The 26,289-nt window shown below is 47.3% G+C and overlaps 1 protein-coding gene across 2 annotated transcripts in view; it reads left to right on the top strand.

Annotated features, from left to right (window-relative positions):
• Window positions 1-1,283: 1,283 nt before the first annotated feature.
• The window catches only part of SAMD11 (sterile alpha motif domain containing 11), a 245,313-nt gene continuing 220,307 nt past the window's right edge, over window positions 1,284-26,289 (top strand). The window contains exons 1-2 of one of the 2 annotated variants that reach the window (XM_034753603.1): window positions 1,284-1,583; window positions 2,061-2,140. The gene's annotated coding sequence lies outside the window, so the exon portion shown is untranslated. The remainder of the gene's footprint in view (window positions 1,584-2,060; window positions 2,141-26,289) is intronic. The other variant, XM_034753608.1, reaches the window with a different exon arrangement.

The raw sequence follows: 26,289 nt of genomic DNA, 5'->3' as shown, positions 1-26,289 counted from the left end.
CCACAGGATGAATTCAAATCAGAATGCCTTTTAACTCCTTAGAGGCTGGGCTGGGCGTGGGAAAACATACATATTTGGCCAGCACCTTCGAAAACGGCAGGGTTATGGTAGCAAGGTGAGGACCTCAGCATCTATTAGCTGAATCCTCCCGCTGCCAGGCCAGCAGGTCGCCCCATTGTGACACCAGACATATCAGATGCTGCACTGGATCTGAGACCACCTGAAAGGCCAGGTGTCATGGTTCACAGCCCATCGAAGTCAACAGGAGCCTTTCACTGGCTTCAGTGGGCTTTGGGTCAGGCCCTGATAACCGTTCTTTATTACACTCCTTGGAGTGTCAAGAGGAGCAGGAAGTGCCAGGACAGCTGAGCCTCAGGCCAAACCTGCCCAGAATTGTGCCCTATATACTCCCCACCTTGGACTGCCCTGGATGTGAGTCATTGCAGACTGTGGTTCAGAGGCCCACTGTATTTCTGTTCCTTAGTGTAGTGATGAGACAGCCCAACTTCTTTTAATTCCCTCCTCCTGCTGCTCCTCTCTCCCCGTCCGCAGGAGGCTCCTTTTGCTGCTCTAACTGGGTCTGTTTTTTTCCTGTTTAAAATCAGCAGCCTGGTCTCCAGAGATGCCCAGCACCCATTACACCAGCTAAAGCTGATGGGAGGTGCAGGTGCCCAGCACTTGTGCGAACCAAGCCCTCAGCCTACTGCTGACCCTCCTGGTCTCCTCACTTTGGCTCCCATGAGGGTGCCGCTTTTGAGTGTACGGCTCGCATCTCCCTGGGGGTGGCTCTGGGGGTAGCTGAGCTTCTGAGTTTCATTTAGGCCTGTTAAAGAAGATGTAATCTGTAAGGCGAGGAAGCGGAAGGCACAGGAGCCCCAAGGGGCTGTTCTGAACTTGGGCCTAAGATTTAGTTTGTTTACTTAGGAGATTTGGCACGGGGGCAGGAAGGGGTTAATATTTGGATTGGGATTTTGAATCTAAACTGGATATATTTTTTTAATTAACTTTGATAAATAAGCGAAGTCTCCCCCCACCACTCACACGCACACATTTGAGGGTGTTTTTCTCCCCCCTCTTCCCCCCCCCCCATACCATTGCTCAAGTGGGTGATTATGAAGGTCAGTTAGCCAGTGGTGCCTGGGAGACTTACCCCAGCAGTGCTGACCTTGGGTTCAGATCCCCCGCCCCCTCCCCTTGTGCTGCTGCTTTCAGTTTTCTAATTAAGGTCTTTTGTGCATCGCCTCCCTTTGGACTTTCAGCCGCCAGTCATTCTCTCCTCCAGCGTATGGCAGAGGGGGAAGGGGAGGCTCAAGCATTCATTCTGCCATGAGACTCCCATTCAAGCCTTGCTGCTCTGGCTGCAACCAGGATTATATTGGAGACGGGGGGGCTTTACCCATTTTCCCTTTAGTAATTGCTTTTCAGCTACTGCCTCCCAAATGGACCTTTTTAATTTGCTTCCTTTTGTTTTTCTAGGTCCACCCAGCACAGCCCTGAGGAAGACCCCAGGCTGGAGAGCCAAGAATGGGCAAGGCTGAGCTCTTACATCACTGATGTTGGAGGGTAACACTAGCAAAGACAAGGTATGTGATGCCCCCATCCCTGACTCATGGGTTCAGAGCCAGCCTCTGGGAACAGAGCAGCGGTTCTTTAACACAACCTGGTGCCTTTTCTCTTACCATGTAGTGGACATATTGTGCACACTGTCCCTAGAGCACAGATCTCAAGATCCCAAAGAAGAAGCATCATTGGAGACAATGAATTGGTGCTTTAATCCCTATCCCCTAGTTAGAGGCATATTCTCCCCAACCCTGAACAAACCTTCTTTCATGTATTGTCTACTTAACCCCCGCAAGGCCAGCATACCATGCGCATTCAGGGATCCCCCATGCTCCCTACAGTGCCTGGCTCTGCTCCACAAAACTTTAATGGAGCAGGAGGACATTGCAAGACAGTTAAATGGTGATTTGCAGCTGAGAGAGGCTGAGTATAGAAGGAGGCTTCTCTGGGAAGGCTGGTGCTGATATACGGTCTCTTGTTTTGGCTGTGGTGATGTGCAGGACTTACACAGAAACTGACCATGGCATGGGACACACTGCTGCTTGGACAAATCTGCCCCAGGGTCTGACAACCGAACCAGGTAACATAGCCTGGAGAACTGTGGGTCCATATCAGAGACACTTTCATGGCCTGCAGTCATGTCTTAAAGTAGGATAGTCTGATCCTACATGCCTTACTCACATGAGGAGGCCTGTTAGAGTCAATGAGGATGCTCAGGAAAGCCAGATCCAAAGGTGTTGTCTCCTGAGTGATATAATAACAGGAGCACGTAGCGGAGTTGTAAAATTATTTATATGTTACTAGTGGTAACCTGTGAAACATTCAGACTTGGGCAGTGGTGTTTGGGCTTAGGTCCTCTGTAGGCTGCATCCACTGGAGGGTAACATGATCGCTCTGTCATCTCTGTCAGACACAGGCCAACACACAAACAGACACACTACGCACGACCCATATCACTCTGACATGCAAACAAATGACCACCCCTCCAAAAAATTGCACATGTTCCTCTCCCTAGCCAAGGAGGACTGGACATGAATCCCATTGAAACTCATCAGTGCCTCCCTGAATATAGACTAGAAGGGGCTGTGGAGCAGGCAGGAGTCCTGAACTCAGAACCAACAGGCAGCCCCCACTCGCCCAGCCTGCTTTGCTCAGCGAGTCTGCTGTTATACTTTTGTCTAGTGAATAGAAACGGCTATGTCAGATTTCAAGTCCGCCCCCTCCCCCCACCTTTTTTTGGCTACTAAATACATTAGACCAGGACTGCTCTGCCCTTCAAACAAGTGAGGTTTGCAGGAATTTATGATGTGTTGTGTCTTTATTGCCTGTACCAGCTGGCAGCGGGATCTGAGGGGATCCCTCGGCACACTTATCGCTCAGTGAACTTAACTTTGCTGGCACCAGTGATAAGGTACTCACGCCAGGCCAGGAAACAGACACACACGCGAGAGTGTTGGTTTTTCCCTCCCACTGCCTGCACTTGGAGGAACCCAGTCAGCAGTGTGTTCAAGTGAAAACACATCAGCAGGCAGCACGTTACAGAGGGTGGAAAAGGGTCACGTGGCAATGAGACGAGGCAAAGGAAGGAACAGACGCTGAAGATAATCACATGATCCCCGATGGTCATATGACCACGATAAGTGCGTGCATGGAGACACATGGTATTTCAGTGCATACTTCTTTTTTTAAAGGGTATTTTTCACCTGAGGTGACAAAGCTTGTGTAGATCAGAGAAAAAAAGAGTGTAAGTGAAAGGATTTTTGTAGCATGGCCTCCAAGGGGCATCTGAATTGCTGGTCATGGTGACGCTGCTGAGAAAACTGTCCTGGAAAAATTACAGACTTAAAATATGCTGAACTCTTGGTGCTCTGAGGCACTTGATTTCGTGTGGCTGTTTTTGTTTCTGGGTTTGGTATTTTAAAAAATCTCTAAAATGCAGTGTTCTGTCGATTCTGCGCTGCAGAGGGCATGTCCCAAAGTGCTCAACCTCCTGATTCCAACAAGAAGAGTTAGGCCAGTGCCCAGCTCCTTTGAAAACTCCCGTCTTCATTTGCAAGTGTATATCAAACACTTAAGACTCTCATGTCATTCAGAAACCAACCTGAGGCCAGAACCACAGAAGTTAGTCTAGTGCTAAGACCAAAGGAATGGGAGTCAGGACTCCTGGATTCTGTTCCGGAATCACTGTATGACCATGTGCAACCCACTTAATTTCTCTCTGTCTCAATTTATCCATCTGTTAAATGGGGATAGCAATATATAACTACCTCTCATAGGTATGGCAGACAGCTTTTAAAACCTTAGAGAAAGGGTGCTATAGAAGGGCAAAGTATTAATTGCAGATTCACTCTTCATTAATTATTCCTTATTATAATTAATTTTGTTATTTTGTATTATGCTTATGTAAAATAGTTCACAGGGGACAGAGATCAGCATGTGGATCTGATCCTCAGAATGCTGGTGTGTGGGAATCTGTAACAGAACTATAGTTTCTCTTTAATTTACTTGGAATATTGGGAAAAGATTAGGTACGATGGCTCTGATTCTCCCCAGCTGTGTACCTTGTGTTCACAGATATACCTCTGCTACCCAATCACACATACACCAGTGGTAGAATGTTACACCTTGTTTGTACAGGTGCACACGACTACGGGAGGGGCAAGCCAATGGAGAATCAGGCCCAATATCTTATTACAGGGATATCTGTAAAGGACGTTTGATAGATTCATAAGGTGAAGAGTGGCTGAAATGAGGCTTATACTTCGGCAATGTGGTCTGCATTCACACTCATCTTTTGTAGAGCAGTGCGGTCCACAGGGATTCGGACTCCTTGCATGCAATGCTTCTTCTTGATATAGATGGAGTCCAGTAGTTTTTGTGGGCTGGACTACTGGGATCAAGATGAAGCATTGCATGCTGGGACATGTAGTCTCCCTGAGACAGAATTCTCCAACTACAGATGAGCGTAGCTGCAATCGGCCCCATTTTGTGCACACTGGGTGCAACCCTTGGGGCTCCAAGCAGGTTGGCCAGGTGGCCCACAAAGGGATCTCCCTGCCCTGTAGGAGGTTCCTTGGGCACAGCCAAGCGATTGTAAGAGAAAAGCATTGATTCTGCTGTGTTTTATAAGAAAACTGGTACATAAACCAAATAAATCTAAGACCCAGCTGGAGCGGGAGCTGTGAAAGCCGAGGAAGGCAAGCAGTGCTGGAAAATGAGCCCTGGCTGGGGAGATTTATTGAAATATGCCATGTGTGTGTATGTGTGTGTGTGTCTGTTAAAAGTAATAGAAAAGTAGGGCTCTAATGGTCATGCAGCAGCCATATAAAGCCCAGGTGAGGAAATGAATGTAAATGACAGGGAAAGTATTTTTTTTTCTTTAATGAGAAAAATAAAAAAACCCAGGAAAACCCAGGGTAGCATGCTACAGGAGCCGAATGGAGTCAGCCAGGCCTGAGGCACAAACAAAGGACGCACCTGGGCTCCCAAGGTTTTACCTTGACTCTCGCCTGATGTCTCCCTGTACCAGTGGAGCTGGAGGAGGGAAACAGCTTGCAGGCTAATTCTCCCCCTTGGGGTCCCAGAAATCCTAAGGCCACCCTGAGGGCGGGTGCGTGCCAGAGAAAGACAGACAGAGCTGTGTCAAACCGAGGGAGAATTTAACTCAGGAACTGCAACACCCTAAAGGAAAATAATAATAATAATAAAAAATCTCCCATCCATTAGAGGAACCCTCACCTCCCTGCCTGAGAGAGGAGACTGGGAGCTGATGGTAGTGCAGGATGCAAGAGCAAACTAACCCAGTGAATTAGTCTTAACTATAGTGAAAACAGCGCTTGTGTAAATGAGGACCCTGAGGGCCAATAACTAAGCTGTAAAATGTTTCAGGAGGGAAGTAAGTCAGGACTATAAACCTGGAAAGTCAGGACCGGGTAGCCAGGATCTGGAGCATAAAACAGGCGAGATTAAAGGATGACGAATGAGGAGCTGTGGAGGATGGCACGCACGCTGGTAGGGATTCTAATTCCTGTGGCCTAGAGACAGGCTTGTTCCTCTGAGTATTGCAAGGGACTGAAAAACGATGGAGGCACACGCTGAGAACTTGCAGAGAGAGGGGGAGAGCGAGCAATGGCTGATAAATAAAATAAGGGAATATAATCAAATCAGCATTGAGTGTCTTTGATTTAGGAGGACACCAATGAAAAGAGAAGGGGGAGAGGTAGGCAGGGTGGGAGCTGCTGCCTGATGAGGCTGTGCCTTGAGTGAGATATAGTGCAGGCCCTAAATTATCATCATCATTATTTTTTGGCTGGACCGTGTTGTGGCATCAATACCAATTTACACTCTGGGTGAATAGCACTTACTACTGTCTTGTCTTCATAAATTGTGCATTGTCCTTATTTATTTGCAACTCCATCCCGACCCACTCCTCCTCAGCCCCCACACACTCCCTCCTCCCTTCTACACCCAACTGAGATGACTTTGCCACGTCATTCCAGGGCTGACATTTCGCCCCAGGGGAGGGTCCCCAGCCACATTTCTCTCTCTTTCTCCTTTCAGGGAGTAGGGAGAGGGGAGGATCTTCAGAATGTTTCCTTTCCTGTTGGAAGGATATAGCACATGCATAGAAGATGAGGTTGACACCACTGCTGCTGGGTCTGCTGGGAGCACTTTATGAGCCATATGACTGATTGATACTTCCATGACATTGCTAGTCTCTATGACGCAGCTGGGAGTGCCTGGTCTATGTTGGCCATTTTGAACATCTGAGACAAAGTCTCCTTACTGTTGCTATGTAGGACAGATTGAACTAGGGGAAGAAGGGTGTTTAGAAGTCAGTACTTCCCATCTTGTCTTTCTGTCCATATTTGACAGGCAAAGTCCCCCCCAAAGCACCAGTGTCACAAGATGTGTCCTCAAAACTACGTTGAAGCAGCCACAATAGCACATAGAAGCAGGTCAGCTATTTTTGGTGTATCCTTAGGCCAGCAGGGTTCAAGCTTCTTCACAGAATGGACAACACGCTAAGTCGAGAAATTGTCTCATAGGCCACGTGCCCTCACCCAACATCCCTGTGTCAACTACAAAAAAATCGAATCTAGTTTTAGCACCATGTTACCAGCAACAGTTTGAGAACTGCTACTTTAGGCAACTGTAAGATACTGAGACGTGACCAGCTAATATTTCATGCTTCTGTGCTGTATGGAAAGAGCTGCATGGGCCACCGTTACTGTGGTCTCTGATGGAGCTTATGAATAGGAAGGGTCCATTTGATCGAGTTTCCTAAAGCATCCTTTCTCTGTGCATCCCCAGAGAGGTGTTTCATTCTGCAGAAAATAGGATTTTGTGCCAAGAAGTGTGGTAGAGGCATTGGAAGAGCAGAAAAGTAAGACAATTTTAAATACCCTGTACATCAAACAGAGGAAGGCAAGACACAAGTCTGAGCCTTTTCAAAGCGTGTCCTGTGGGGAGGGAGTGTAATCGGGACAGTTGAGAAACCCCATACTATAGAACTTCATGGATCCAAACAACAATATTATTCAGGTAAACAAATGCAAATGGGGAGCAAAGTTCCCCTGAGGTGTCAAGAGCCCATCCCCAAGGATTCAAAGCAGTGGAAGCAGGTATTGGGTCTAACCTGGTAACTGTCATTCAACACCTCGTCCCTCTTCTCCTCCCTTTGCTTGATTAGAAGGTTGTCTTATTTGCCATTTTGGCATGCACAGTTAATCCCTTGGGTTTGGGAGAGGAAGAGGAAGGCAGGAGGAAGAGGCAGAAGCTCATTGAATAAACTATTTCCTAGTACCAGGAAGGCTTCCACTCAGGCTCAGCTGATGAGCTTTCTAGACTAAAGATGGAGATGTGTCAGATCCTGATGCCCTTTTTTTCTGCCTGTCCCATGTAACCTCTTTCCTGCCTCTGTAGACAGCAAGATAACAGTCTAGGCTGACAGTTATAGACAGTGCATGAAGCAATTTCCCTAGCGTCTAGTATTGTATCAGACAGATGCTGTACAGTTTACTGACTCCTCTTTAGAGATGTGTGTGTGTGTGTGTGTGTGTGTGACCCCCCCCCAGCTCGTCTCGTTTTTTCTGTCTCCTGCTGGAGACTGAGAACTTAACATGTGGAAGCCAGTAGCTAGCCATCCAGTATAACAAGCAGAAAGGAGCCAGTCCAGACGAGCTAACGCTGTTCCTGGCACGTCCATCTTTATAAAAGGCTTTGGAAGTATACAATCAAAGGGGATGCAAGCTGTGCCCAGCGTAGAGCTAGCGTAGCAGAAGTCCTCTTGTCTACCATACAAGGAACCAAGGTTAGTGAGGCTCCTGGGGGCCCCTCAGTGGGAGAATAGAGACTATGACTGCAACAAGGGAGAAGAGAGAAATGGTCTTGCTGTGCTACTGTTCCAATTATCCATTATTGTCTGATCCAAAAAAAGTGGGGAGGGTTGACTTGTTGTCTATGTGTACTGCAGGAATAAGGTGAGCCTACTAATGTGTGCTGTTCTTACTGCTGGCTTGGGTTTTGCTATAGGTCTCCTAGCTGATGGGGCTCTCGTTTTTATAGCTAAAGGTCTTGAATTTGAAGTCCACCGTGTCGGCATAATACTAAGGGCCAGGGCTTGCTGGTGATGGTAATGTCACCTGCACGGTGTACAGTACGTTAGTTTTTTTTCTAAATGGCATTGATAGTGCCCTGTCTTCTGAGCAGGAGGGAAAGGTCCTGGCTATAACAGCTAGTTGAGAGAGAAAGGAAGAAGGAGGAATATTGATTTGGGAAACTAATAAGATCAGATCCTTCTCTGGGGTAAATCGGCATAGTTCCATTGACTTCCATTAAGACCATTTGCACCAGTTGAAGATCTGGCCCATAAGCAGAAAGCTCCCAGGCCCTGCTATTTGCTCCCCCTAAGAATGAGATGCATGCTCTGGAGGTTTTTATTTTTAATTATTATTTATCATTAATTGGATTGCCTCAATCCACCTGCGCTTTACAGCTGACATTATTGCCATCAACACTCACTCCTCTCACACATAGACTGGCCTCAAGGACCTCCTCTCTGATTTATTCAGGGTGCAGCCAGGCGGCTTTGTAGAGGGGCTGAGGGATGGCTGCATGGCATGAGGAAGCCAGCAACGACCCAGGGGTTCCAGTATGGCTTGTCTGGTACCATGAGCTATGCTCAGATGGTCTGGAAGCAAGTCTGTATGGACGTTGTGTCTGTGAACCTCCCGGTGCTTTCATGGCTCTCAGCCTGCAATGGTCCCAAAAGCAAAACAGGGAACTTAAATTATTGCACTAAGACCTCATGTCAAGGGTCAAACCCAGGCCCCCAGGCAGTCTGAATGAGTGGGCTGTGTGCAAGGGTGTTCTGTGGAAGCCAGGGAGGTGGAATCCTCCTCACTATGCTGTGGAGCTGATCTGAAAGCCTCAGGGCTGCAGGAGGCTCCCTGTCTACTATGCCTTCCCTCCACAAGGGGAAGTAGGTTGGAATGATGTCTGTGTAATCATCTGTCCATTGACCATGTGCTTGCCACGCGCCCCCGCCCCCCAACAGCCCTCTGTGTGGATGGAGCCCTCTGCATAGGGTGACCATATTTCCCAAAGGGAAAATGTGCACCCCCACCCTGCTTGAAACTGGCCCTCGCTTGCCCCCTGCCCTGCCCCCTGCATGGGGCTGGCATCGCCGTTCCCCCTACCCCATGTTCCCAGTGAGAGACTCGCTGCACAAGATGCCTTGCTCCTGGTGAGCTTCCACAGGCACAAAGAGCACGCCGTGAGCTCAAGAGGCAGAACCTTGGCAAAGCGAAGAGCAGATCCCACTGGGGTTAACTCAGTGTGAATTGAAATGACTGCATTTGGCATGTAGATCCCACACTGATGGGCGTCCTCGCCCCAGGAACACCATAGATTGGATTAGCCAGACTACTTCCTTATCGGACCAGGTATCCTGCATCTGGGAGTAAACAAAACTAGAATAAGGAAGCTCCCCTGGCCACGTTCTGCACCTGGCTAGTTGTGCTATCCTGTGATCAGCAGAAACAATTCCTCCCCCCCTCCCTGCCCTCCCTTGCAGGGACCAGCTGACGCACTTATGAGGCTGGCAGGAGGGGAAGTTGAGAGGTTTGCCTATATTTGGAACCTGCAAAGACTTAATGAAAACAGAATAAATGTTGTATAAAGAGCTGTGGTGCAAGCTGGGGCAGAAGGGTGGGGGAAGTGGGCAGAGGAGGGGGTGATTTTTTTTAATCTGGAGGTGGTAGAATTCATGGTACCCTGTGGAAGCGCTGGTGCGGGACCTTCATTCTCATCTCCTCTGTAAGAGGTTTGTCTCTCTGGATCCCTTTCTGTTGCTCTAGGGCCATCGTGATGCCACCAATCATGGGCCAGATTTTCTCACTGCAGCGTAGGGTCATCCACTTGCACACAATATATTATGAGACTGTGGGTTGGGAGGAGGGATAGCTCAGTGGTTTGAGCATTAGCCTGCTAAACCCAGGGGTGTGAGTTCAATCCTTGAGGGGGCCACTTAGGGATCTGGGGCAAAATCAGTACTTGGTCCTGCTAGTGAAGGCAGGGGGCTGGACTCGATGACCTTTCAGGGTCCCTTCGAGTTCTATGAGATCTGTATATCTCCATATATTATAATGTGCGGGTGCACAAGGGCGATAGAGGATGCTAGGAACTCTCTTCCCCACGCAGTCCCAGTCCATGCATGCCTATCCCACAACTACTGTACCGGGGAGTCTAGCCCAGGCAAGCCTGGAACCCTAAGGCACAATGCCTCTAGGAACAGCTGCCAGTGTGTGCAGTCCTCCTCCTTCTTTCCCACCCACTCAACGTCAGCAGTGACTTAGGGACACAGTCTTGCCCCTGGTCCCTCCCTGCAGTAACACAAACTAATAGCCAACAGATAGCGATTAAAGTGATCTTGTTTCCTGAAAGCTGAATCACCTGCCAAAGCTGAGGAACAAGCAGTTCCTTATTTTTGATTTTCTGCCTGTGGTGGGGGAGTGGAATTAAAATTCCAGGGAGTACTCACATCCTCCCGCTCCCCCACGGATCTATTCCTATTCTCCCAGGCGCTGAGTAATGGAAACGTTTACTCGCCATGTGATTCTGCAACAAACAAATAAAACAGCAACAAAACCACCCTCCATCAGGCCCCATGCAGAGCTGGAATTCACACACCTCCTTCCTCTGACACAGCTTTAGTAGTGTTTGGGGATCTGTGCAGCAGCACACTAGCATCCTGAGTTGCCCTGCTAGTTTTCCCCAAAGGGACTTTCCTGTTACAGGCTGTGGCGGAAGGGGGCCCACCGGGAGTCCCTGTTGCTAACCTATAGGAAAGTGGACACAACTTCAATTCTCACTAAAACCTTGAGCTCGGACCAATATGGAGGAAATAACAACTTGGCAAGGGCCATTAGTTGGTTTGGAGAGACGTGGATTCCCCCTCTATCCAAAAGGAAAACGGCCAATTTTAACTCTCTTGTTGCAGGTTTTTTCACATACGTATGTTGAGCCAATGTCAGCCCAGAAATATGTGACTGGTTAAAGGTCTGCAGATCTTTCGGTCTGTTGGTTAAGCTTGCATCCAGAGCTTGTATTAAAGGGATCAGAAATACTCTTGGGGCCCCTGTCCTGCACAGTCTCACACACGTTCACGTTAGTGAACTACTCGTGTCCAAAGGGAAGCATGTGTGTAAGCACTTCCAGGATCGGGGCCTAGGAGTCTCTTTGATTTCCTCTGTCAATGCTATAAGGTGCTTGTGCTGCCTAGTAAAACTTGTTATGGAAAAAAAATGGCAATGCATGTCCAAAAGCCAAATTTTAAACCTCGGTGTCACAATTATTAACATTTTTTCTTACAGAATCTCAAATGTGATTGGACCAGATTAATTATTTAATTTTAGTAATCATTACGGATTCATCACTCATCCAATTTTATTTCTAAACCATACTGAATTCACGATCCCCCAAATTCTTACATCCATGAATAGCTCCATTGAACTCAATAGTTATGTAGCATTAAGCCCATGTGGAAGTCTTTGCTGGATTAATTAATTAACGCTCTGATTCTGCAAACACTATTGCATGTGAGTAGCTTTACGTGTGGGGTTAGTCCTGCTGAACTCAGTAGTCAATGGGACTGCTCCTGTGGGTAAAGTCACTTGCATGTATAAGCGTTTGCAGGATTGGGGCCATTAATGAACTCAATGGCCTTACTCATATGCTAAAAGTTAAGCATAAGGGTAAGTCTGCAGCATTGTGACCTAAATGAGGGAGGGGAAGAAGCATCTGAAACCAATTAACTTATTTTTATTTATTCAATTTTTCAGTTTTTATGATTGAAAATTGACCCCGGCTAATTTTTTTTTTTTTAACTGATTTCAAAAATTCTCTTGGGCTGGAAAGACGCAAGGAAATGTCTTCCTCTCAGCACCTACTGTAGAGAAAGAGTCCCTCCAGAATCTCCATCTGGATTCTCATTGCAGGGATTAGGACCCTAGTTAAATGAAATATGGGGACTTCCCTTTCTTAGAAGCAAAAGGTATTGGCCACTGCCAGAGCATGGAACTGGATTTGGACCAATGATCTGATCCAAGATGGCAAATCCTCTGCTCCTGTACACTAAAGTTCTGTCCAAAGCAAATGTTTGATGACTAAGTTATAAACACCTAAGAATTTGGCCTTCTAACTGAAATGCTAACAGGCCATTCAAACTCTCTGGCATTGTGACCAGATACCCTACAATATACACCGGGATTACGGGGTGTGTCCCTGTGCTTGGTTTATGGGGCTGGTCTGACCCATTTGGGTTGCTGAGTATGGATTCATGCATTGCCCATAGCTGACCCAAGAGAAGAGATGGGATGCTCAGAATGCCAGGAAACACTATTGCCCACCATGGCACCTCTGTGCTGATGCTGATGATGGCAATTGTGGCACTTTTACTCTGGCCATGAGGACAGGTTCGTGACATGAACCTATCACCTTTCCCTCCGGAGTCTGAAGGACTCTGTTTATCTGCAGGTCTGGCAGGCAAACTTCTCCCTGCTGCCCTCCTGATGACCTCAACCTGATCTGGAGGAGCCACCCCTTGCAGGGGTCAGAGATAATTCACATAGTGTCCATGCTGCGTCTTTCACGATGAGTGACTGCTCTGGGATGATGAATGGTAAGGGGTCAGGTGGTGCACTAACCCCTGGGAACTATGCTGAGGATACCAGCCTCATTTTATGTACAGGAACGGCTTGCAGAGCAGTTCAGCCCCGTTTTGTCTCCAGTCCCCCCAAAGATCTCAGTGGTTTCCCTGACACACGTGGAGAAGGAAAGGAGGTTGAGAAGTATTTGCAGTTCTGTAAAATTTATTAGCACAATGGATAACCTCTTTAATTGATAAGCCGCATTAAATCTCTTTTTTTTCCCAGAGGTTTATAATGTGGCAGTGAAATTTTGCTGACACTTGGCATGCAAAGGCTCATCTTCATAGCAAACCTTTTCTTTTCTTTCCTTTTTAAAAGATAGATTTCTAAATGATCGTCTTGGACCTTCCCTCCCCCGCTCCCTCCTTCAAGTTATAGTTCCTGGCAGTACTTTGCAGTGAGCAATTGCTCACAAGGATTCTGAGCTCTGCCTTTTTTTTTTTTTTTTTACCAGCAGGAGCTGTGTCCCAGCATCCTTCTGGAATTTAAAAAAAAAAAAAATCAGTTTCTCATGGTTTCATTTGAGCAAGAAATAGAACGAAAGATAATTCAAGGGCCTAAGCAGAAATTTCTGCAGTGCTGTCTCCTATGTACCTCCCGGAGACTCCTAAGGGGAAATCCACCTCATTGTAGAAGAGCCAATGCATATTTACGCACTGTATTAAGAGCTTATCTACCCACACCAATTGTACCACTTACTTATACCAGTTTAGTTAAAATGGTACAACCCAGTCGTATGGACGCACTAGGGGATAAGCTATATTGGTATAAACCACCTTTACAGCAGTTTTGCTGTGTCCATATTAAGGGTTGTACCAATATAACTATTGTGGCTAAAAAAAAAAAAAAAATCAGACCCCTAACCAGATGGTTCTAGTGTATAGATATGTGTAGACTAGCTCCAAGAGGCAAGTCCAGGGGACCGTCCTAGCTGCAAAGGTTTCTCAGGCAGCTGAACGGATGCAGTCCCGCTGTGCAAGGGCGGGGGCTGGATTCCAGGGACCACTTGCAGGGTATGCACTCCTGGCATGGTGCAGACCTCAGCGCTGGGGAGGGGGGGTTCCCTGCACTGCTGTGCACATGAGTGGAATATGCATGGGTGGGTTGGGGGGATGAGGCCGCGGGATTTTGCTGCTGTGAGGATCCTCCGGTCCTTATCCCCTGGGGGGCACATTGGCAGGATGCCAAGCTGAATATTTATAGCTTAGGGTCTCAGTGGTATGTATGACCTTGCATAGGTCCTTTGTACTGAGGAGGTGAATTTCACTGTAGGGCGTGAAACCTACAGCCCTTACTCAGGCAAACCCACTGAAGTCAACAGGCGTTTTACCTGAGTGAGAGCTGCATTGTCAGGCCCCTTGTTCCCCCCTGCATGCAGGCAGTTGCCCTAGAATTCCCCATTTATCTCATTCCCACTTTAATCACCAGTTAGAGCAGGGGCAGCACCCTGCCCCAGGCCAGCAGGATTCTTATGTTGGGGTGTGTTCAGACAAAACACCCTTAGCTTTCACTGGAAGGTTTGCCTGCTTCAGGATGGCACACGCAAGCACTTAGCAGCCTTCTCGTGCTTCTGTCATTCCAAAGTTTTAGTACTAAAATGTTGCAGGCAATTGGCCCACAATATGGATTAGGCCCCTTTAGCCCTTTAAAAAGAAATGAATAAAATTTAAATGGCAGAATAATTTTATCACTTGAAAATTGGTTACGGTGCACCTGAAATAACTTTTTTATGGTGGTTATTAATCCAGTAACCATATGAGCTTGAGACAGACCCGACTCATAAGTCCTGATCCAAACACCTTCAAACCTCCAGAGGCAAAAGAATTGGAATCTGAAGCCAAATTTCATAGCCAGTTGCTACATCTCTAATGGCCAGACCAAAACTTCTGACCTGAACGCCTTTAACCTTTGAGAAGATATTTGAAACCTACTTCAGAATTGTGCAGCTTGGACTCCATATAAAGCTGTTTTAGGCAGGGGCCGTGGGCCTCATTCTCTGTGGCCTTGTCCCTTTGAGTAGTAATTTACAGCTGTTCAAAGTAAGTGTCCGATGCCACCCTTCTGATCTGGCAGATGCCACACTTCTGTATAATTGTAAACACCTACACAAAGGGCCAGGCCCTGGGGAATCAGGCCCTGCGTTTGCTTATATAGCTAGATAATGCCTAGCCCAAGCGGGCACTATTAGAGTCGTATGAGTGAAAAAAATCTCTCGGGTTAGGACAATAGAGCAGCCATGAGGGCTGGATATACATACTGATACCATTTATTAAAAGGCATGTAGTGTTTACTTAGTACATATTGCAAAATATTATCTCCGTATATTTGCAGACCTCTTTGCAGTATCCTGGTAACTACCAGGCCTTCTGTTCTGCATACTTTTTTCTGAGAGACAGATTATGCACGCACATACGTACGTACGTATGTCTGTATGTGTCCCCCTTTTCTTTTTAATTCTAGTGTAAAACAAAAAGTTTAGGACTAAAATTCACAAAGACGGCCACTGATTTTGGGTGCCTTAATTTTTGGGAACCCACCTTCAAACGTGAAGGGACTTTCATTGGTGCTGAGCACCCACAGCTCCAAGAGAAGTCAATTAGGAACCTGTGGGTGCTCTGCATCTCTGAAAATCAGGTGCCAGGTATCTCAGTTGGGTTCCCAAAATAAGAGGCTACATTTGAAAATTTGGTTGCATTCTGAAGGGACACTATTTTAAAGTAGCATAAAAGGGTTGGACTGGAAACATTCAAAGCCAGGATATGTATTTAGAGCTAAGGTTCAATATTCAGGGCTTAACTGGCCCCCCGAGTTCCTATGTATTGCGTAACACACAAGGCCAAATGCCTCCCTGTTGTTAAGTGGGTGTAAATCCCATTCATATTAACATCCACTGATGGCCACTGTTCAGCTCTGGTATGATGTACAACCTCGTGCATTTTTCTCAACCCCACTAAAACAAAGTGCAAAGGGGTTGTGATGATTGTGAAAAAAATAAGCCTCCCTTTTTTCTGGAGGGATGTCAGACTGTCCTTACCCTGATTTTTTTTTTTTTTAAGAGGTTGCCACGTTAGTTTTCCCTGCAGAACAAACTCGTGGGGAAAAAATTCCCCTCCTTCCCATCAATATATGACTTGATGCCATGGGGTGAAATGCTATCTCTTTGTGATGAGTTGTGATGGTGTTGCAATGAGATACAATGAGGCTTCCCTGTCACAAGATGATTTCCAGGAAGGTTCATTTTGAAAGTGGGGCCACCCTGGTAAACGAGTGAGATTTTTTTAAATGCCTTGTTGAAACATGAAAAGCCCTTTGTCATATAAAGGAGATATTTTATAAAATGCCCGAAAATAAATCCAAAGCAAGGGCGTCTCCCTTGAGATCTGGCAGGTCCAGCAATGTGCTAGATCAAAGCAGAGTTGTAGTCTTAACTCTGAATTCTCTGGGTTTTGTGGGATTAAATGAGGCACCCTCACAGATGCTAAGGAAAAAGCAGAAAGAGAAGAGAAAACAATTCCCACTCACCTCACTTCATCCCTTCACTCACAGCCAGCAAACGGGGTGGGGTAGAAAGGGGAGAGATGTTTGTACCAAATTCATCCCTGATATAATTCCACTGATTTCAGTGGAGATGCACCAGGTGTGAATATTGCCCATAAGGCTGCATAGAATGAGATCTATTATTATTTGTTTGTCTGTTTGTAGTGCCTAGAAGCCCTAATCATGGACCAGGATCTCATTGTGCTGGGTGCCAATGTAAACACAAAATGATCATGTGATGTCCTGAGGGTGCTAGGCTTGTGTCATTGCATGCACCTGACGTTGTAGAGCCACTTGGGTGGACTTGTAAAACCTATTGCTCATAGAGCCATAGACTTTAAGGCCAGAAGCCAAGGGACCATCATGATCATCTAGTTTAGATCATTGCAGGCCACAGAACCTCACCCACCCTCTCCTGTAATTGAATGGTGAAAGACTGTTTTGTTGTTGTTTTTGGAGGGGGGAAATATGTGGGATAGTCTTGAATTTAATTTGGAACTGTGAGTTTAGGGCCAAATCCAGCCACCACCTCTGCCTTCACAGAGGGCCAGTGGAGCCCACTGGCAGACATGGATTAAGTGATGGGAACTTGTCTGCTTGTGATGTTGGGACCTCATTCTGCAGTTATTTGGCACCCTTTTGCAATGCCATTTGCTGCTGGAGGGTATTATACTCTCCTGCTCTGGGAGAAGGATGGCACTGCATGGCTTTTTGAGTTTATGCTCCTGTGGGCTGTAATATTTTGGTCTAATTTCAGTTGTTGGGTTTAGTGTGTGTGATGGCATGTTGACATGCAGGAGGTGAGACTAGGTGACCTGGTGAACCTTTCTGGCCTTCAACTCTCTGACTGTGATTTAGGAGGTGGTTCTGTGTCTGATTCCTATCCCTATACCATAACATTCCCTGGACTAGGTGTGTTGATTGCTCTGTGCGTGACCACACACAGTGCTGCCAAATCTGATTTTGTCATGAGTCTCATGACAATTATTGTTTTCCTTAAAGCCCCAGCTCCTGGAGTCAAGTGGGTATGTGATGATTTTGGCCTTCATTCTTAAGGAAAAAGTAAGTTTACAGATCCTCCTGGCAGTGGAGTAAGGCTCAAAGCAGAAGGCAATTAAAAAGAACAACAAATCCTTTTTTTTTTTACATAATCTCATAATTTTAAAACCAATCTTATGATTTTTGGTGAGCCTGACTCATGATTTTTTAATATTTTGGGGTGGGCAATACAGCCATACGTGTTAAAGTCGCCTAGCTTTAACTCGACCAGTTAGGGACACACTGTCTCGTCTAGACTAGATTTTTAAAATGTGGTAGTTAACGTGTGCTAACAACACACGCACACACACACTGTGCCTGCGTGTGTAAGTGTATTGGTACGCTGTGTGTTTTGTTGTTGCTGTCTCTAGGTGGTTGCTCTATGTATGTTGTGGTAGGTATGTGCTTTTGGTGTGTCTTCTTACTCTGTCTCTCTCTGTTGTTGTTCAGTGTATGTCTCTTTATATTGTTGCTCTCTTTCGATGTGCTGTTTCCCTGAGGAGTGTGTGTCTGGTTGCTTTGGGGGCATCAGTGTCATATTGAGTAGTGTGAGTTTGCCTGTGTGTGTGTTGCTCTATACATCTGTAAATATGCCTGTTTTGCTGTTGCTCTGTCTATGTGCACCCTGAGAATGTGTCTGGGTTACTGTTGCTCTAGGTATGCAATGTTAATTCCTCTCTCTCGGTTGCTCTCTGTGTGTGGTTTCATTGTTTGTATATTCTTCTGTCTTTTTGTTATTGCTGTGTACCTGTGTGTGTGGTTTGTTCCTGTGTGAGTTTGTGTCGTATTCCTTTGTAAGTGTGCGTTATGTGTGTGGTGTTGGTGGTGTTCTGTGAGTGGTGTTGCTCTGTCTATATGTTATTGGTGTGTTGTTGTGGGGTGCATGGTATTGCTCTATGTGTGTGTTCTTGCTGTGTTTGCATTTGGTATTTGCTATATGTATTATTTGAGTGTGTTTGAATTGTTGCTCTGAATATGCAGACACTGTGTGTGTGTAATTGTGTAGTCTTGTGTGTGGTGTTGGTTTGTATGTTTTTGGTGTACGTTTGCTGTTGTTCTATATGTTAGCTCTGTGTGTGTGTGTGTTGCTCCATATGTTGTTGGTATGTGTGTGGTGTTGCTCTGTAAGTTGTTGGGGTGCATTTGGGTGCACTGTTGCTCTGGTGTTATTGCTGCTGCTGTGTGTGTGTGTGTGTGTGTGTGTGTGTGTGTGTGTGCGCATGCCCAGGCATGCTGTTGCAGTGTGTGGATGGTTGTGTTGCTCTGTGTGTGCACGTATGTGGTGTTGCTGTGTTTGTGCAGATGTGTGTGCATGCTGTTGCTTTGTGCGTGTGCATATGTGTTGTTGTGTGGTGTTGTAGTGCTGTTGCTCTGCTTGTGTGGTTGCTCTGTGCTCTGCTCTCTTTGTGGTTGTTGCTCTCTCTGGCTCTGTGTGTGGTTGTTTTCTCTGTCTTTGTATGGGGTGGTGGTGTTGCTCTGTATGGTGGTTACTCTATGTGTGGTTGTTTCACTGGGTATGTTTGTTGGCCTGGGTATGTTGTTTTTGCTCTCTCTGGCTCTGGGTGTGGTGGTGTGGTGTTTTTGCTGTGTGTGTGGTGGTGTTGCTGTGTGTGGTTGTTGCTCTCTCTGGCTTGCTGTGTTTGGTGTGGTTGTTGGTCTCTGTGTGGTGGCTGCTCTCTCTGCCTCTGTGTGAAGTTGTTGCTGGATGAGGTGTAGTGGTGGAGTTGCTGGGTGTGTGGTGCAGTTGTTGCCGTGTGTGTGGTACAGTTGTGGTTGCTCTGTGTGCAGTTGTTGCTTTGTGTGTGGCGCTGTTATGATGGTGGTGTTGCTATGTATGTGGCTGTTGCTCTCCCTGACTGTGTGTATGGTTGTTGTCCTGGATGTGATTGTTGCTGTTTGTGTGTGGTGGTGATGTTGCTGTGTGTGTGGTTGAGGTATTGCTATGTATGGTGTGGTTGCTGTGTGTGTTGTGGTGATGTTGCTCTCTGTGTGGTTGTTGCTATGTGTGTGGTGGTGGTGGTGCTGTGTGTGTGTGGTATGGCTGTTGTGTGTTGTAATGTTGTGGGGTTTTTGCTGCTGTGTGTGTAGTTATGGCTGTGTGGTGTGTGTGGTGTGATTGTTGCTCTGTGTGGTGATGGTGCTGCTCTGTGTGCGGTTGTTGCTGTGTGTGTGTGGTGGAATTGTGGTGTGATTGTTAGTGTGTGTGTTGTGGTTGTTGTTGTGATGTTGCTCTGTGTGTGGTTGGTTGCGGTGTTGTTGCTGTGTGTGGAGGTACAGTGGTGTGGGTGTTGTAGTGTTGTTGCTGTGTGTGGTGGTTATTGCTGTGATGATGTTGCTGTGTGTGTAGTTGGTGGTGGTTGTGGCGGTGTTGCTGTGTGTGTTGTGGTGGTGTTGCTCTGAGTGTGGTAGCTGTGTAGGTGTGGTGGTGTTGCTGTGTGCGTGTGGTATTGTAGTGTGGCTGTTGCTGTGTCATGTGTTATGTTGTTGCTGTGTGTGGTGGTTTGTTGGTGGTTGGGGTGGTGTTGCTGTGTGTGTGGTGGTGGTGCTGTGATGTTGCTGTGTGTGTGTGGTGGTATTGTAATGTGGCTGTTGCTGTGTCATGTGTGGTGGTGTTGCTGTGAGTGTGGTGGTTGTTGTGTTGTGTTGTTGTTGCTCTCCCGGGCTATGTGCTGTTGCCCTTTTAAGCCTCCTGCCTGCGTGGCCCGTTTAAGGCCCGGCCGCTGCTCTCCCTCTGTCTGCCCCCCCCCCCCCCGAGCGCGTAGGCAGCTGCAGGGCCCCGGGGGAGGCAGCGGCCGGGGCGGCCTCGCTAATTGAAACGTGTCGGCGGCTCGTCGCTGTCTCGGCTCCGCTTCTAAAGCGGCTCCGAGCGGGTGCCGGGACCGCAGCGCAGAGCCCCGGGACCGGCCTAGCTCGTGCACGGGGCTCAGTCCCCAGCCGGTACCGACCATGGCCCAGCAAACCGAACGGGCGGGTCCGGATCCTGCCCTCGGTTCTGGCTACTTCTGTTACCGAATCGCCCAGCTGTTCCCAGCCGGGCCGGGTATCACTGGGTCCGGATCATGCACTCGGTTCTGACAGCGGCTGATCCCGAACCTCCCCTTGCAAAGGGGTTCCCCATCCCCTGAACTGACCCGGCTTAGACCTGGTTCTGCTTGGCAGATGGGGCTGACTCCTGCCTCTCCAGGACCAGCTTTTGGGGGGGATGTCTCCCCCCCCCCTTCCAGCCCAGCTGGGGTCTGTGCCCAACTCAGAGGGGTGCATCCCACTGCACTCTGTTGCACCCAGCGCCAGAAATACCCCTCAACTCCCAGCGGTGCGGATGGGGGTGGAGGAGATCAGGCCCGGGCCATGGTATGTTATTTGTCCCTACCCTCAAGCCTCCTAATGTGAGGGTGCAGGCCCAGCCCATGTTTGCTTCCCAAGCCCTCTTAAGGTGAGGGGGTGCATCTGGGAAGAAGATGCTCTTAACGCTGGTTCACATTATTAGTGTTCATCTGTGCCTCAAACCACTCCTAGGTCCCACAGCCATTAGGGAATAGACTTTCTCCCCACATGGGTTGTAGAACTGGGCATGTAGATTATACTGTTGTACAGTTATGTATCTAATCTGTGATACGATGTAACTATAAAATATAGTTTTGATTTGTTTATTTAAGTAAAGCCCTCTCTCCTCCAAAAAAAGGGGGGAAAACCACCCCTATTACTTACAATTAGGTCCACCAGCCTTCTTTGCCATTGTGTGTGTGTGGCGGGGGAGTCACAGTACACACCAGAATGCCTGTGTGTAAGGGATGCACATTGAATTCAGCACTTTTTATACCTAATGGTTACATGGTGGGGTTAGTTAAAACCCTGGCTCTGCAAATTAAATATATATAATTCAGTAACCCACAGACTTTTTTTTTTTTAAGTATATAATTCTTGGAGCCTTGAGGATGTTAAGTGTTCTGGAGCCTGAGCAGGGGAACCAGGAAGGTTTTTATTTCCTGCCCTGGCCTGGTATGGTAAAAGAATTAGGGGAAGGTGGATCAGCTCTGTGCTGGCTAACAGAAGCACAGGGTCATGCCTTTGATTTAACCCTTTGAGTGGCATGCAGGAAGGCTTCTTTTTTCTGTAGTCAGCTGCCAGACTAGTTTGTTTATGCCTGCATCTGTAATTTTCACTCCATGCCTCTGAAGAAGTGGGGGGATTTACCCACAAAAGCTTATGCCCAAATAAATCCGTTAGTCTTTAAGGTGCCACCGGACTCCTAGTTGTTTTTGTGGATACAGTCTCACACGGCTTGAGACTAGTTTAGGGTTTCCTGGGCATCGGAGGAGCTGAGTGCTGGGTATTGTACTGGGGTTAGGGACCTGCTCTCAAGATGAAGCAGAGTGAGGCTGTGGCAGCGAAGCTGTGGGGAAGACCCAGGTTTGGGATTAATTTTTGGCTTCCTGATTTCTGGGCTGGTAAATGTGGGGTGTCATGTTCCAGCAAGGGTGGGAATGGGATGATGAGACTTTCAACTTTAGCCGGCGTTCAGATAGCTCCCATTGACCCCAGTGGAAATGGTGGGTGCTGAACAACTATGAAAATCAGGTCACTTTTTTGGGGCTTAATTTTGGATATAGGTGACTAAATTTAGGCACCCAAGCTTGGAAATTATGGCCTGAGTGACTTGCCCTAAAGGTCATGGGGAGTCAGTGGCGGACTTGGAATTGAACCTGGGAGTCCTGACTCTCTAGTCCAGTGTTTCTCCACCTATTTACCATTGTGGGCCAGATATGCAGCTCTCTGTGTGTTATGTGGGCTGCATCTAGGGTGACCAGATGTCCCGATTTTATAGGGACAGTCCCGATATTTGGGGCTTGTTCTTATATAGGCTCCTATTACCCCCCCCCCATCCCAATTTTTCACACTTGCTGTCTGGTCACCCTAGCTGCAGCCACACAATATATATCAGGGGTCGGCAACGTTTGGCACACGGCTCACCAGGGTAAGCACCCTGGCGGGCCGGGCCAGTTTTATTTACCTGCTGACGCGGCAGGTTCGGCCGATCGCGGCCCGCACTGGCCGCGGTTTGCTGTCCCGGGCCAATGGGGGCGTCGAGAAGCCGCGGCCAGCACATCGCTCGCCTGCGCCACTTCTCGCCGCCCCCATTGGCCCGGGACAGCGAACCGCGGCCAGTGGGGGCCGTGATAGGCCGAACCTGCCGCATCAGCAGGTAAAAAAAATGGCCCGGCCTGCCAGGGTGCTTACCCTGGCGAGCCGCGTGCCGAACGTTGCTGACCCCTGATATATATATTACCTGTATGGCCCCTGAGGACGTCTCATGGGCTGCAGCTGTGTGCTGATTGGGCAGCAAGCGGGCCGCGGGTTGAGAACCACTGCTGTAGTTGCTAGTCTCAGGCAGGAGGAGAGGAATCATGGAGTCATAACTTCAGGAAAAAGCAGTGCCACAGTGAAGATGTGTGCAAGATCCAACTCTGATCCCTGGAAGGGAGAAACACAGAGCTAGAACTGAAAAGACAAGGACTTCATTGAACCTGAAGTGCCTTATAAAGTGCAGTACAGCTTGTGTGTGTGCACAGGGACAGATTTTCCAAGAGAGCGGTATAAAGCTTAAACTGGGGGGAAGAAGTGGGGGGGAAAGGAGAGAAATGCAGTTCCCCTTGCAAAAATATTTAGCTAAAGTGAAGTATCTATGTATAAGGGAAGAAGAAATTAGTTATTTTATGCTTACTGTTTGAGCCCAGTGCAATCAGTGATGTGTACCACCATTTAAAAACAGTCTGGCCATGTGGCTGTAAGGAGGCAGAAATGTCTGGTGTTCCAGGCTCATGCTGCTAAGTTGCTATCTGATTTTGTGCAAGTCACATAAATCACCCTGTGCCTTAGTTTCTCTGTCTGTAAGATTAGGATGATAATTTGGTTTCTGTGATTGTTGCTCATGACCAAGTAACCGTTTGTTTTTTGAAAAGGCAGCAAGGACGTGGTTATGGCCGAAGCAAATTCATTTGAAAATTCAAATGAATATTCAAAGAGAAATGGCCTTTGTGCAGCGCCTCGCGCAATGTAGTGCTGGTCCACAACGGGTGCTCGTAGGCACTACTGTAATACAGTTCCTAAATAATAATTATTATTTATTTATTATTCGCCCAGCTTTTGTGCATGCCCAATACATGGGGGTGTAATTGGGAAGCTGACCAATGAGTGTTTGCCGAGTGTTTTGGGTGCCTCAGGTGATGGTTGCCATAGACCTACAAAGACTTGTCGTTATGGGTGGAATGGGGTCTGCTACACATTGGTTATAGGGAAGGGGAAGAGAAGGAAAGGATATTCCTAGCGCTACCAGTCGGGCAGAACGTGGCTAGAGAGGCCCTGTCAGTGATGCTGTAATCTTAGCTACTATAAGACATGAAAATGGGAAACACACTGTTTTTTCTAAGGGTCTCAGCCATGCTCTTCGTTTAACTTATCTTCCTGTCTGGTGCTGCCCTGGTAGCATCCCGCCTTGTGATTCCTCTGTTGTTGTTCAGCTTGTGCTGGCAAAGTTTGAGCAAAGGGTGCAGGACAGATTTCCAGAGGCTTGTTTGAAAATGGTATGCAGCCAGACCACCCAGCCAGAGGATTCTCAGCATGGTTTGAACCTGTCCCTCTCAGCATGCTGGAGTCCAAGTCCATCCCCATGTCAGTTGCTGGACTTGCCCAATAGGCTGCTGAAGCAACTGTCTGCTGTCACTAAGCCCACAGAAATTTCACAGGCCATGTTCCACTGCAGCCACCCTCTGACTCCCTATCTCTGCTGCACCAGTGATTTTAAACATGTCTGATCAGTTTTCAAAATGGAGAGAGGTAAATAGTGGTGTTCCCCAGGGGTCTGTACTGGGACCAGTCCTGTTCAACATATTCATAAATGATCTGGAAAAAGGGCTAAACAGTGAGGGTCCACAATTTACAAATACAAAACTATGCAAGATAGTTAAGTCCCAAGCAGACTGTGAAGAGTTACAAAGGGATCTCACAAAACTGGGTGACTGGGCAACAAAATGGCAGATGAAATTCAATGTTGATAAATGCGAAGTAATGCACATTGGAAAACATAATCCCAAGTATACATATAAAATAGTGGTGTCTAAATTAGCTGTTATCACTCAAGAAAGAGATCTTGGAGTCATTATGGATAGTTCTCTGAAATCATCCATTCAATGTGCAGCGGCAGTCAAAAAAGCAAACAGAATGTTGGGAATCATTAGGAAAGGGATAGATAATAAGACAGAAAAATATCATATTGCCTCTATATAAATCCATGGTACGCTCACATCTTGAATACTGCGTGCAGATCTGGCACCCCATCTCAGAAAAGATATATTGGAATTGGAAAAGGTACAGAAAAGGGCAACAAAAATGATTAGGGGTATGGAACAGCTTCCATATGAGGAGAGATTAAAAAGACTGGGATTTTTCAGCTTTGAAAAGAGATGACTAAGAGGGGATATGAGAGAGGTCTATAAAATCATGACTGGTGTGGAGAAAGTAAATAAGGAAGTGTTATTTTCTCCTCATCACACAAGAACTAGGGGTCACCAAATGAAATGAATAGGCAGCAGGTTTAAAAAGAACAAAAGGAAGTATTTCTTCACACAACGCACTGTCAACCTGTGGAACTCTTTGCCAGAAGATGTGAAGGCCAAGACTATCACAGTGTTCAAAAAAGAACTGGATAAGTTCATGGAGGATAGGTCCATCAATGGCTATTAGCCAGGATGGGCAGGGATGCAAAACCATGCTCTGAAGCATCCCTAACCTCTGTTTGCTAGAAGCTGGGAATGGGCAACAGCTACAGTAATCACTGGATGATGACGTGTTCTGTTCATTTCCTCTGAAGCACCTGGCATTGGCCACTGTCAGAAGACAGAATACTGGGCTAGATGGACCATTAGTCTGACCCAGTATGATGGTTCTTATGTTCATGGCCCCTTCTTTCACAGTGAGAAGTGGTATTCAGGCAACCAGCACAGGGATGTGAATAGGGGGTGGGGAAATGTCACCAGGTGTGGATCTTTGGAGAGGCGGCACAGAGGCAGTATTTTGATGAGGCTTGCTGCCATCTTATTTTATAGAAAGCGTGGCCTTGGCAAGTGTTGGTGGTAGGAAAACAAATTCCGCATGGATATGTGACAAAGAGACTTCTCCTGGGTAAATGGAAAAAAGGAGTGATACATTTCTTGAAACTGATCAAAGGCAGGGTGAGCTTGTGCTCCTAAGAGCACTTCTATAGCTCCAAAGGTCACAAAACAACCTGGAGGACCTGGCAAAGTGTCAAGGAGGATTCCACCAAATGCCCCAGTACTTTTCTCCTTTCCCATCTCTTTGTTAACAGGGATGGGCCAGGACCAAAACCCCAGAGCTTTGGGCAGGTTTCAGTCTGGATCCTGACTGCACAACTGGCCCCTGGGCTCTGTAATGGGACAAACCAAAACCCCAGATCCAAAAAGTGCACACAGTTTATCTGAATTTGAGCCTGGTGCTCTATCCCATCCTTCTTTCTGAATTTCGCTGCATCCATGGAGCCTTCTACTGCACCCAGGTTCTGATACCCACATCCAGTCGAAGACGTCATCCTTGACGCCACCGGGGATTGGATGGAATTTGCAGTGTAGTCTGCAGTCCCTTGTATGACTGTATTGTGCAAGCTGGGATATAGGGAAGTGCCTGACTAGTGACATAAGGCAGCACAGGCTATGTCAGTCCCGGAGCATGAGAGCCAGAGAGGAGCATAGAGTTGGTTTGCATCCAGCAGGCGTGAGAAGCTATATGCTACAAATTAGGGCTTTCTCTGCCAATAGGGGTGCTACAGGGTTGCCTTTGGTCTCCTCCAGTATTGCTTCTTGACTGTCCCAGGGGGTCGCTATTACAAGCTATGCTGCATTCCTTGACCTGGAAGAGTGTTTGTGGGGCCTCT

Source organism: Trachemys scripta, chromosome 19 (genome assembly GCF_013100865.1).
Source record: "Trachemys scripta elegans isolate TJP31775 chromosome 19, CAS_Tse_1.0, whole genome shotgun sequence".
NCBI lineage: Eukaryota > Metazoa > Chordata > Testudines > Emydidae > Trachemys > Trachemys scripta.
Note: the sequence above shows the minus strand (reverse complement) of the source record. Positions and strands in the feature narration are given on the sequence as shown.